Genomic DNA, 13,447 nt, shown 5'->3' with positions numbered 1-13,447 from the left:
TAGCAAAGGTAAAAGGAGAGTTGGGAATCGAGGAAGAGGACAACCATTGAAGAAGGCTAGAAATTCCAGGATGTATTAAATGCACCTGACCTCAAAAAGAACCTAGTGTCCATCTCGGCAATGGAAGACAAAGGCTACAAGGTAACCTTCAGCAATGGCAAGGTATGTATATGGAAAAATAATGTTAAGGATGCCTTTACTCTTGGGTTTAGTGTTGATTCATTATATCAGGTCGATGGAAGTCCGCTAGGTGTCATGTCTTATGACACATCTCTTCAGTCCGAACTTTGGCATCGGAGGTTTGCCCCCCTTCATTATAAAGCTCTACTCGGTGTAAGACAAATGGTAACCAGGATTCTCGAATTTTGAGTAGAGAAAGAAGGTGTATGTCCAGGATGTGCCGAATGGAAGCTCAAAAGGGGACCATTCCCCTCAAGCCAAAGCAAGACCTCCGATATATTACAGTTGGTTCACTCAGGGATATCTGAGGCTGGCATTAAGAGGGAGACTACTACACCACATACTCCTGAGCAGAATGGTGTGGCGGGAAGGAAGAACTGTACGATTGTGGAAGCTGTCCAGGCCATGCTACATGATCATAGACTTCCGAAGTTTCTATGAGTTGAAACTACAAACACTGTCGTATATGTACAAAATCGATGCCCTCATCAAGCATTGGGTTCCAAGACTCCTGAAGAAATGTTCACTGGTAAGAAACCTAATGTTTCTCATTTTTTTGGAAGCCTTGAATATTTTCATGTGCCGAAAGAGAAAAGAAATAAATTGGGTGCATCTGGAAAGAAAGGAATTTTCGTGGGCTATGGTGAAAATACTAAAGGCTATAGAATCTATGTAGCCAGTCAAAGGGAAGTCGTGATTAGTCATGATGTCACCTTTGACGAAGATATGGCTCTCAACAAGGTGGACAATCTTCCGACTTTGAGGAGCTCTCAAGAAGCCGACACCAGGGAACCGAAAGAAAAGGATGATGAATCAATGCTTGACGTAGAAGAACCATGGATCCAATTGATCCTCATCCACATGAGCCTTCCTCTTCTAGGAAGAGGCCTTCATGGCTTAGGGGGATACTTGATGATGCTGAAGGACATGCTGCACCCTAAGGAACCTTCCGTCAAAATAAGAAACCTAACAGGTATCAGGGATACCTGACCATCATGAGCACGATCATACAAAATGAGCCTTCATCATTCTCAGATGTCGTCAAGCATCAAGTATGGAAGGATGCTATGACCATAGAATATGAGTCTATTATGGAGAATGATGTCTGGGAAGTAGTTCCCAGACCCTGAACAAGACAATTGTTACTTCAAAATGGCTTTACAAGATAAAGCATGCAGCAGATGGAAGTACGGAAAAGTATAAGGCTCGTTTTGTTGCTCGTGGTTTCTCCCAGAAGGAAGGTATAGACTATGATATTTGCACCTGTTGCCAGATATACGACCATCTGCTTGATCATAGCCCTTGTGGCTTCACAAGGATGGAACCTACATCAGATGGATAGACCGCGTTCTTGCACGGTTCGATCAAAGAAGAGGTCTATGTGGAGCAACCTGAAGGATTTGAGATTTATGATTGAAAATCTCATGTATGCAGGTTGAAGAAGGCTCTCTATGGGCTGAAGCGAAGACTCTCTATGGGCTGAAGCAAGCACCCCGAGCATGGTATGAGAGGATCGATAGCTACTTGATGAAGTTGGGATTCACTAGGAATGAAGCCGATCCTAACCTTTACCTTAAGGTTGGAGATGACAAGCCTCTCAAACTAGTGTTGTACGTGGATGACCTCTTTCTAACAGGTGCATACCCTCTCATTCACAAATGTAAGAGGAAGTTGGCTTCTGAATTTGAAATGAAGAACCAAGGACTTGAAGTGTGACAGAAGCCAAGGGAAATTTTCCTATCTCAAGGAAAATATGTGGTGAAGATTCTGAAAAGATTTGGTATGGTGCACTGCAAGCCTGTGACTACCTCGAGGATCTTAACTTTCAGAAGTTATATGGTAGTGATGTCGGACCAGATTTGGGAAATGCCTCTGAGTTTCAAAAACTCATTCGCGTTGATGTTCTTGGTGAACCTCCGTCTGAACATATGTTTTGCAGTTAGCATTGTGAGCTCATATTTGGTTGAGCCTCACTAGATTGGTGCCAAGAATCTTCTGAGATGTCTTCAGGACACAATCTCTCATGGATTGAGATACACTGCCGGAAATACGAAACTACATGTTTATTCGAATGCTGATTAGGAAGGTAGTGTGGAGGATCACTAGAGCACTTTTAGTGCTATTTCTCTTTAGATTTTGCTTCGATATAATGGATGAGCAAGAAGCAGAAGTCAATTTCCATAAGCACCGCCGAGACCAGATACATATCTACGAGTATGATCTCGTATGAAGCTACCTGGTTGGTGAAGCTCTTCAGTGAGCTGTTTGAACACATACCACTGTGATTCTCTATAACAACCAGAGGTGGGATACGATTATTGAGGAATCCCGTATTCGTCGATTGCTCCAGCAGATAGACATCATCTGGGATATGATAAGTCGATGAGCAAGGAGGCTCCATCGCATTAAGATGATGTACAGGCCGATACACCTTGTCAAAGCCCCGAGGAAAGATCTAATCTGTGATTTTCCAAAACGACTTGGAGTCATCAAGAAACCCTTGTACAAGGGTCCTGAATGTTGCATACATTGAGCTCTAGGAGCTCTAAGGGCTTGCGGTTCTTACTGGAGAAACATACGACCACAGGGTGACTCACCCTCTCCTGGTGGTGTGCACTGGAACAAGATGATTCGCTCTCTTGTGGGACAAGATGATTCGCTCTCTTGTGGCACAGGATGATTCGCTCTCCTGTGTAGCAGGATGATGTGTTCTCCTGTGAGGCCTGAATTGATGTGTTCTCCATGGTGATCGTAGCAGCATTGATGTGTTCTCCTGTGAGGCCTGGATTGATGTGTTCTCCATGGCGATTGTAGCAGCATTGATGTGTTCTCCTGTGAGGCCTAGATTGATGTGTTCTCCATGGCAATTGTAGCAGGATTGATGTGTTCTCCTATGAGGTTTGGATTGATGTGTTCTCCATGGCGGCCTGGATTGATGTGTTCTCCATGGCGATTGTAGCAGGATTGATGTGTTCTCCTGTGAGGACAGGATTGATTAGTTCTCCTGTCGAGGCATCCTACCCATGTAGTCTGGGACTCATGGGAAGTACCTCTCATCTGATCAATGAGCAGGGAAATGAAGTTAGGGACCATAGTAGTACCGATGGACGCATCGTTGTATCTATCGTACTCCCTACGCTAGGATGACCTCCATTGATCTGGGATCAATGATACTGGTCTGGGACCAGTGGTAGGAGTCGTACCATACTATGACACTGACTTCGGGTCGGTTGATACTGGTCTGGGACTAGTGGTACATACTCTGAGACTGACTTCGTGTCAGTGAAGTACTGGTCTGGGACCAATGAGAGTGGTACATACTATGACGCTGACTTTGGGTCGGTTGAGACTGGTTTGGGACCAGTGCTACACTCTCTGAGACTGCGATACTGGTCTGAGAATAGTGGTAGGAGTGGTACTTACTATGAAGCTGACTTCGGGTCTCTCTCTCACACATGTGAAGTCGGAAGCTGTTGAACCTGACGCTGCAACTGTAGATCCAAAGTTTGACCAGCATTGACCATCAGATCTCCTCCTTAGAACTACACTGTAGATCCATCTGGATCTCCTCTGAAAGCCACAACTTTTGGTGGTGGAATCAAGTCAATCCGATGGACGGTTTGCAAGATATCAACTGCCCTAGTTTGAAGGAAGCTACTGAAACTGAAGCTACAACTGCAGAAGTAAAGTTTGACCTACGTGGACTAGAAGATCTCCTCATTTGAACTGCACTATAGGTTCATATGAACCTCCTCTAAAAGCTGCAACTTTTGGTGGTGGAATCATGCCGATCTGATGGTCGGTTTGTGAGATATCATCTACCCTAGTTTGATGATGAAGTCGTTAATGTTGATGCTGTTGATCTAGGGTTTTCTACTGCTGATATAAATCATATTTATTGTACTATTTCTCTCTGCTAAATTATTGAAGATAAAATAAGATTTGATCAAAGGGTTTCCCCACACATTGTGGGGTTTGTCCCTGGCTAGCCGCCACATCTTGTGTCTCTTGTCTTGGCTTGTTTTCTGTCGATTGTTTAATGTTTTATCTGCACTTTACTTTATGTACATGTGATTGATAATCTGTAGAATATAATAAGAAAAAGAAGTAAATTGTTATAAGCATAGAACATACCATAACTTAACATTGAATAACTACTTTTGGACAAATGGTCTCATACTAGAAAGGAGGAAACCAAAAAACCTAGCAAAGATTTTATTTTTACAGGAAAGAAGGAAACCAAGAAACCTAAAGGGTTATTTTCTGCTAATATATCTTTATTACAGGTTCATGGATATATTCAGAAGGAGAAGATCGTTGTGTCTATAAATCCTAGTTGCAAGCAAAATCTTATAAATGTAAATTTGGCAAAAAAATTGCAAGTTTCAGCAAGACAAATGGAGCACACAGGTTAATAATGAGGAGGTGCAAGTTTATAAAGATTTGAAAATGGCTATGGACAAGTATGTATTGCATTTTGATTTTTATGCTTCATATATGGCTAATGTGAATGTTGTTTTGGGATACCTTTGGATGGAATCTGTGGGTACTATCTATATTAATGCGCAGAAGAAATTCTTGAAGCTCTGGTATAAAAAAAAATAAAATTACATTACAGGATATGTCCATCAATAAACAGGTAGAGTCCAAGGAGGTTGAAGCAGAAGATGTTTCAGGGACTGACACATCAGATGATGAGCCCTTGATGGTCGACAACCAAACACAAACATCAAACCAGGTACGAGAAAAATAGGTGGAGTCCAAGGAGGCTAATGCAAAAAATGTTACATGTATGGATATATCAAATGAGGAATTCATGGTTGAAGTAATATTGGAAGATAAGCAACAATAGTAGACGCCACAACATGTACCAGATACCAATCAGGCTCCATTAGGTGGTGAATTAAAGAAAGATACACCATTGGTTAAAACTTCAGCATATCACCACCCACATCACCCCGCAAGAAAACAACCTACAAGATGGCAACAAATCAGCAACAAGGACAACAACCCCCACATGACAGATAGAGGGGCGAAGATCCACCCACAACACACCAACACAAAAGAACCGCCAGAATCAACTTCCATCTCAAGCGAGCGAGGCACCAGCTAAATTGAAGGTTCACCTTTCTCTTGGATGGCTAGATGCACGTGCATGGTACCAGTGGATTACTCTTTTGAGTAGATCTTATTATTTGTGTTTTTCTTATGTTTCGGGAACGAAACATGTTTAAGGGGGGTGGAATGTAGTAAACCTAGGGGGGATACTATGGGGTACAGAGGGAGGTACCTAAGGGAATAATGTAATAATGGGATGGGCCATAGTAATAAATCAAGTGGGCAAGTTGCAGATCAGATCTGTACGTTCAGGTGCAAAATTTGTAGAATCTAATTACAGATCTGAGTTGTTTGAGAAAAATACCAATTCGAAAAAAAAATCGACCGAATCGGAATCCGGATGAGGGAGATATCCCTAGTTTAAAATCAACTCTTTTTTTCATAAATTTTTGTGACGGCGGGACAGTTGCAACGCAAATCTGAAATTCCAGTGCCTAGATCGGGATTTCTATCACATAGGAAGATGAAGAATGGTTGTTCCATTTCCGAAAACAGGTCATAATAGGGATTCTGAGCAATATTGACTGAATTGTGGCCGTTTCAAATTTTCGCCAAGTAAGCTTTGATCCCACTTGTTATAGATCTGACCTGCAAATATATGAAAATAAAAATATACCCAAAAACTGTAAATAATCACCAAAAATAACAAGATCTGAATATAGATGGAAGTGCTTCTTTATTGATCAAAACCCTTAAGGTAGGGCAACACCATACATTCACTCCTTAAGGAAGGAGAATACCCCACAAGCCATATGCTCGTTCATACAATATTCATTCACATCTCTCAATGGGGAGTTTCTAGCCTCTATATAGACCTCATACATACAATACCATGGGTCATTACCATGGTTCCCTCAATACCATCTATCTAATACAATGGGCTTATTACATTATTGCTAACTACTTGTGGTCCCTTACATGATACGGGTTAACCACTTTATTTATTGCTATGGTCCAGCAAAAGGGACAAGTTGGACAAGAAGGAGGACAGTCCCTGGGATCAAGTACAGTGACCAATACCAACATCTCCTCAAGGGTAGGATATCCAAGAAGTTCTCAGCAGACAGAGCAGTAGGAATAGGAGGAGGAATTGACTGAACCTCTCGCCACCAATGGTAGAGCCTATAGGGATGTGCACCAGACCTTGAGAGACACAAAGGAGTTTGTCGGAGCTCCTAGGACAGACAAAAGACAGCGCAAGTAGCCTGACAGATATCAAGCCTTGGTAGCTCAGGTTGCAAAACCTTCTAGTTTTCAGGAAGCCACATAACATCAAGTGTGGGTGGATGCCATGGTAGAAGAATACAACTCTATCATGACAAATGATGTTTGGGAGGTAGTGCCTCGTCCAGAAGACAAATCAGTTGTAGGTTCTAAATGGATCTACAAGATCAAGTACGTTGCAGATGGCAGTGTGGAGAAGTACAATGCTAGATTTGTGGCAAAAGGGTATGCACAAAAGGAAGGAATAGACTATGAGGAGACCTTCACCCTAGTTGCTAGATATACCTCTATCAGATCTGTAATATCCCTAGCAGCACAAATGGGATGGGGAATTCACCAGATGGATGTCAAGACAACATTATTGAACATGGTGATAGAAGAAGAGGTATACATAGAGCATCCTGAAGGCTTGGAAACTCATGAGAAACACACTCATGTATGTAGATTGAAAAAAATCCCTATATGGGCTCAAGCAAGCACCCAGGACATGGTACGGTCGGATTGACAGTTACTTGCAGCAGTTGGGGTTCATCAAGAGTGATGCAGATCCCAATCTCTATGATCTGATGGTGGAGAATGAGCCTCTCATTTTGGTTTTATATGTAGATGATCTGTTTTTGACTAGATCATCGAGGCCAAGATCATGGCTTTGATACCATTGTAATATTCCTAACGAAAAATATTAAGTGATAACAACAAATAAAGCATAAACATGTAACCATAAAACTAACAAACCAAAATAATGACAAATTGTACCAAGAGTTGAGCCATTTTATTATCTGAGAAAACAAGGTATAAATGAAAGAGAAACCTGGGCTTGCTACAACAAGCTAGTCATGTCCTAGGTGGAAATGAAGCTGCCCAAGTGCTGGAAACTACTCTCCCCAAGTCTCTACGCTGGCCCAGTAAATTCTTGCCACTGTTGTTGTAGGTGAACCAGTGTTGTGGGGGAGCACCCCCCCCCTTGATCCCGCTCCCAATCCGTGCTCTGGGCGGGAGCGACTTGGGAGTGGGTCGGGAGCGCACTCCCTAAAAAAAAATTCGCTCACTGGTTTTTTTCAAATCAACATAGGGAACATCACTCCAGGAGCGATTTTTATAACTCAAGAACGGTCGGGGAGCAATCGCTCCTGGTTTATAAAAATCGCCCCCAGTGGCGGTGAGCAAAGCCCAAAAGAACGCGCGATAAGAATTAAATATTAAAAAAAAAGGGCAACTTGTGTGAAAATAAAGTGAGGGAGGGAAAGAATATAAATAGACCCTCCCTCATTCATTTCATCATTGTTTGAGAGTGAGAGTGAGAGTGAGTGAGAGAGGGTGAGAGAGAGTGAGAGTGAGAATGAGAGCAAGAGAGTGAGGAGCAAAGAGAGAGCAAGAGAAATCAAGGAGCAAGGAGCAAGAGAAAACAAGGAGCAAGGGGAGATTGGATGCCAAAGAGGTAGGCTCTACAATATTGAATAGTGTCTAGCTATTTTTTTAATGTTCATTCCTAAATAAATAAAGAATTTTTGTTTCTCTACTTCCCATTCCCATTCCCATTCCATTTTTTAAAACTTTGCAGATTCAAAACTTCAAATTTCAAACATCATGGTTATATTTCTTGGCATTTTCTTCTTCTTGGTTCCCTTTTTGGTTATTATGGTGTTGGAGAGTAGAAAAAAGAGGGTTGAAAATGAAGAAGGGGGTCATAGTGGATTTGATGAAAACCCCAATGAGGAGGAGCTGGAGGAGAGTGAACATGAGTCAGCTCAAAAAACTAAACAAAACCAAACCCCATTGTGGAAATATGTTAATAGGCCTGAAGCAGGGAAAGGGGGTGGAACCACTAAATTTCATTGCCCCCATTGCAACAATAATTACACAGATTCATACACCCATGCCAGAAAGCACCTCTGCGAGAAAAGGCCATGGGATGGAGATAAACAAATAGGAATCAAAACTTGTACAGGTGTGTTAGTAGCAAATAGAGCCAAATACATAAGGGAAGAGGAGGAAGCCCAATACAAATCTAAAAAATCAAAGGGTTTCTTTGAACCAAGCTCACAATCACATGCACAAAAAACTCCTTCAGCATCCTCCCAAGGCAATGGATATGGAGGTAGAGAGTCACCAAGTTTAAGGCATAGAAACATATTAGATTTCCTTGATGAAGGGCATAGGAATGATGTGGATTCAAAAGTTTACGGGTTTCTCTATGCATGTGGGATACCATTCAATGTTCTTCGCTCACCTTATTGGCATGAAATGGTTTCTGCCATAAATGATGCCCCTAAAGGATACAAGATCTCTGGGTATGACAAGGTAAGAACCATTGGACTTGATCATGAAAAAGCAAAAATATCACATTCTTTGAATAGAATGACAAGTTCTTGGACTGACCATGGGGTGTCCATTGTATCTGATGGATGGAAAAATGTAAAAAGCAAGCCATTGATAAATGTTGTTGCTGTGTCTGTTAGTGGTGCCATCTTTCTTTCAACATATGATTACTCAAACAAGTTCAAGACTGGAATCAACATTGCAGAACCATTACTTGAAACAATTGAGCGTATTGGGCTATACAATGTCATCCAAGTCATCACTGATAATGCTCCTAATTGTAAGGCAGCGGGAGCAATTATTGAGGATAAATAACCCAACATATTTTGGTCTGGGTGTTTGGTTCACACGATGAACCTTTTGATGCATGATATTGTTAAGAACAAAAACGAACAATACAAATGGATTGGTGATTTGTACAAGAGAGGCAAAGAAATGATAAAATTTATTACAAATCATAGCAATACCCATGGTCTTTTCCGCAATCACTCAAGATTAGAGTTGTTGAAGATTGCAAGGGCTAGATTTGGTAGCTATTACCTAACCTTCAGGCACCTTTTGAAGGTAAGAGAGTCATTGGCTAGCATGGTATCAAGTCACTGGCAGGTATTAAAGGAAAGGGCTACAAATGCCGCTGACAGGCAAGGTTTTGAATAGGTGGAGGAGGCCGCTCTTGATGGTATGCTTTGGGCACATGTGAGGCAAGTATTGGATTTCACCAAGCCTGTTTATCACATGATTTGGTTTGCAGATACAGATAAACTAGTGATTGGCTAGGTGTATGAGCAGATGGATACCATGTTGGGGCAAATAAAACATATTGTTCATAACAAAGATCCCAACTTGTATAAACTGACTCACGATTGTGTGTGTATACAGTGGGATAAACTTAATGTTCCACTACATTGCTTGGTGTATATCCTTATGCCAAAATACTACTCTACATCTTGCTTGGGCCAACCTGCACCAGGGGGTGGGGTTAGGGTCAAACCCCATATAGATGAAGAGGTATCTACAGGATATTTGCAAGCATTAGAAAAGTTGATACCTAATAGGGAGGAATGTGCTAGTGTGCTTCTTGAATTACGCAGATACTTCAGTTGCACTGGTTTGTTTGGTACCTTTCATGCAATGGAAGATAGAGACAGATTTGATGCTCTCAAATGGTGGGAATCATATGGTGGTCAGGGACTTTTGCCAAAATTGGCAAAAAAAAGTTCTCTCATAGGTTGTAAATACTTCTTCTGCAGAGAGATGTTGGAGCACCTACAACTTCATACATAATGTGAAAAGAAACAGACTCAATGAAAATCGAGCAGAAAGCTTGGTTTTTGTGCACTACAACTTGAGGTTGTTGAGTCATCACTGTGATCGGCCTTATGAAGATCCAACATATAAAATTTGGGACAACCAGCCAGAGGATGATAATTTGGAGGATGGCACTATACATCTTGAAGAACTGGAAGCGAAACTTATGAGAGAGGAAGATGAAGCAATAACCATGCCATCTCCAGCATCCAGTAGCAGTGCTCATGTTCTGAGTCTTGTTCCTTTGCTGTCGCCGCCTCCATCTACACCCTCACGTGGAGGGCATGTGCCTTCTGGTTCTGGTCATCGGTCTGTGTGGGAGGAGACTCCTAGAAGACCACCACGACCTGCTCATACATCAGACACTTCTCGTGGCAAGGGCCACATGAAGTAGTAGATAATAGATTTACAGTTTAGTTGTCTTTTCTAATTTCTATTAGTTTTCATAACTTTTGAGTCTTGACTCTTTCATATCATAATGATATTTTTTGTAAACAATATATGACTGTGACAATTTAAGTTTGAAGTTTGAAGTTGGCAATTATAACTCATTGGTAATGATTCTGAATTATGAATATGATGCTTCGTGAAAGTTGTTTCATTTCATTTCATAATTCATTTTATAACATTTCATTTCATGTTAGATATTATTTCTTGTAATGGTTAAACTTAGCTTACAAGTACAACTTTGGTGATCAATGATGATAAATGTTATATATTGAATTTTCAATTTTGAAAGCTTGGAGTTGAAACTTTAAGATTGATGAATCATGATTCACGAGGCTCAACATGTTTGTATGTTACTAACTTGTGGACGTGGTTGATGATGATTATAACTTCTAGATGATTGATGCTATATGGTTCAATGATCAATCTATGTTTTTATAAGTTTTTATATCTAATTCATCATTCTACATGTTTTTGTTGACATATATGTATCAAAATATAAAAAATAAAAAATATATATATTATATAAAAATCGCTCCAAGATTCGCTCCCAAACCGGGAGCTTTTGAAAATGTCGCTCCCGCACCCGTTTTCGCTCTCGCTCCCAAGTAACACTGAGGTGGACTGAGACTTTAGCTATCAAATGTACTCCAAAAATTCTGCAAAATTAAATGTAGGCTCTGCACACCATCTCCAATAAAACCCAGAAATATCTCAGGGACCCAAATGGTAAAAATGATCCTGGGGTAAATTGTGCCCCCTCCAACAATTTCTACTACTGGCTACCAAATGGAACTAGGAATTTTTCCTTCATAAGTGCTCAGGAAATTCTGTAAAATTAATCCTATCCTCCTCTCACGAAACCAACAAAAACCCAAAAAGGGTTTGGCCTGAATCCACCCCGAAATTAACCAAAATTGATGTGTTCTCCTCCAACTATTTGGCCCAACACCCAGTTTAGAAATCTCTGCTAAATCCCTGCTCCAAAACTCCTCCACTGAGCTGGAAATTCCTGCAATATTTCTCTTGGAAGAGAAGTGAGAGTCTAGCCTTCAAATCCCACTAGCTCTAAGTGATTTTGCTGCTACAAGCTGAGCCCATAAAATGATTGCGTAGGCCCTAGGAAGGCAAATTCGTCCCACACTGAAGCAAGTACCTCCAGCCCTGAAAATCACTCCATAGTTTCATACTCCCTCAAGGAAATTTCCTATAAATTCTCGAAAGGAAATTCCCCAAGAATCTCCTCCCCCAAGCACCATGAATTAGCTTTTGCGTCCCTGTCAAAAGATAGGAAAAATCGACCCAAGTGATAGCCTCCAATCTAGCCCAAAAAATCACTATCCAAACTCTGGTCTACAATAAGAGAATTTCCTGCAAAACACAAGGCCTCTAATCCACACTTACTCTCACAACGTGCACCAGGAAAATACCTCTGCGCCCAAGAAATGTGCACTGTTAAGTAAACTCCTACAATGATGTCCAATGGAAGCTCTGAATTGAGCTCCCCAAATTGCACCACTAGGGAGACACTCGGCGTTGAATTCCCACTTGGAAATCCCTTGTGCTAAACAACACAGGTTGCCTTCGCTAAGAAACTCAAGAGAATTAGAGTTGAATTGTAAAATGATCAAAGATACCAAATGGAGGCATCCAAGCTCTTCCTTGGCGGTCCCCACCTTCTACTAATTCGCACCCCTTCCTTTCTCTCTCTCTTCTCACTAGTGTGAATTGCTCCAATGGGTCAAATTTCCTTCTCCTATGGCCCCCACATTCCACTAGACAAATAATTTTCTATTTCTCCTAAGTCCCATATGCCAAAAATGTCTCTAATGCCCAAATTACAAAATTGTGCTATGTTTAGCACCTCCCCAATAAACTCCGTTAATCTCGTCAAATGAAAAATCAAAATTGAGGATATTACAATTAAGGAGAAATCCCTCTCCAGATTGAAGGGCCAACCTTCAATCTAGGGCGGTTTGAAGGTTTCCTCAACGAGTGAGCTTTGACAGCAAAGGAAAACTTCTAAGTGATAACAGAAAGGAGGAGCTCATTCAAGTATATATGATTGGATATTTGATGAATTGATATTGGAGCTCTAGTAGATTACTGTTTCAATGGAAACTCTTAGTTTCGGTGTTGGAACTGTTTCCTCAAAATCTAACAGGTCTTGAAAGGATAGCTCACAAGACAAAAACTAGACCAAGGGGCAACAATATGAGGTGTGGACCATTATCACCACAGCCAATACCTCCTGCTCTTTTGTGGACTTTCACCACTAGGTAGGCTTTCATGTAGTAAGTCACCTAAAAGAATATATCAAGTGCAAGGGATAAGGCGATAAGATAGGCCCTAGGAGGGATACCTTCTTAAGGACGGGGCTTAGCTAGCACAAAAAAGGAATGTGCATCCTCTAATAGGCCTAATGAGGGCACAACGTGTTGAAACAATGTAACTAGTGTCAGTCTTCATAATTGTATTTGAATCATGATGTATGTATTTGTCAAAAGAAGGAAAGAAAAAAAGAAATTTTATTATAAAAGAAATTGCTTATTAAAGCATGGATTTCATGCTTAGGTCAATGATTTTTAAGTCAAAGCCTCCATTGTAGGCTTCTAGGGTTTATGTCAAGAGTCCTTGTACTTGGCATCATATAGAAGACCCTTCTTGGGCTTCATCTATCAAGAAAGAAATTTATTTTGATGTATATTAGGTATTTTAAGTCTCCTCTACCAAGTCGGCTTCAACAAGGAAAAGTCAACCTTGTTACCCACTACTTGTGGGTAGTACATATAGGAGGAAAAAATTCTCCTCGATGGTCCTCAACCGGCAGCTAGCAGCCCCTTGTAGCCAT

The 13,447-nt window shown here is 41.0% G+C and overlaps 1 protein-coding gene across 1 annotated transcript in view; it reads right to left on the bottom strand.

Annotated features, from left to right (window-relative positions):
* LOC149222652 (uncharacterized) overlaps positions 1 to 13,447 on the bottom strand; it is a 404,075-nt gene that overhangs the window by 187,582 nt on the left and 203,046 nt on the right. The window lies entirely within an intron of this gene.

Source organism: Pinus tabuliformis, chromosome Q, assembly GCF_031772625.1.
Source record: "Pinus tabuliformis cultivar Carrire ecotype Pingquan chromosome Q, CPIR1, whole genome shotgun sequence".
Lineage (NCBI taxonomy): Eukaryota > Viridiplantae > Streptophyta > Pinopsida > Pinales > Pinaceae > Pinus > Pinus tabuliformis.
Note: the sequence above shows the minus strand (reverse complement) of the source record. Positions and strands in the feature narration are given on the sequence as shown.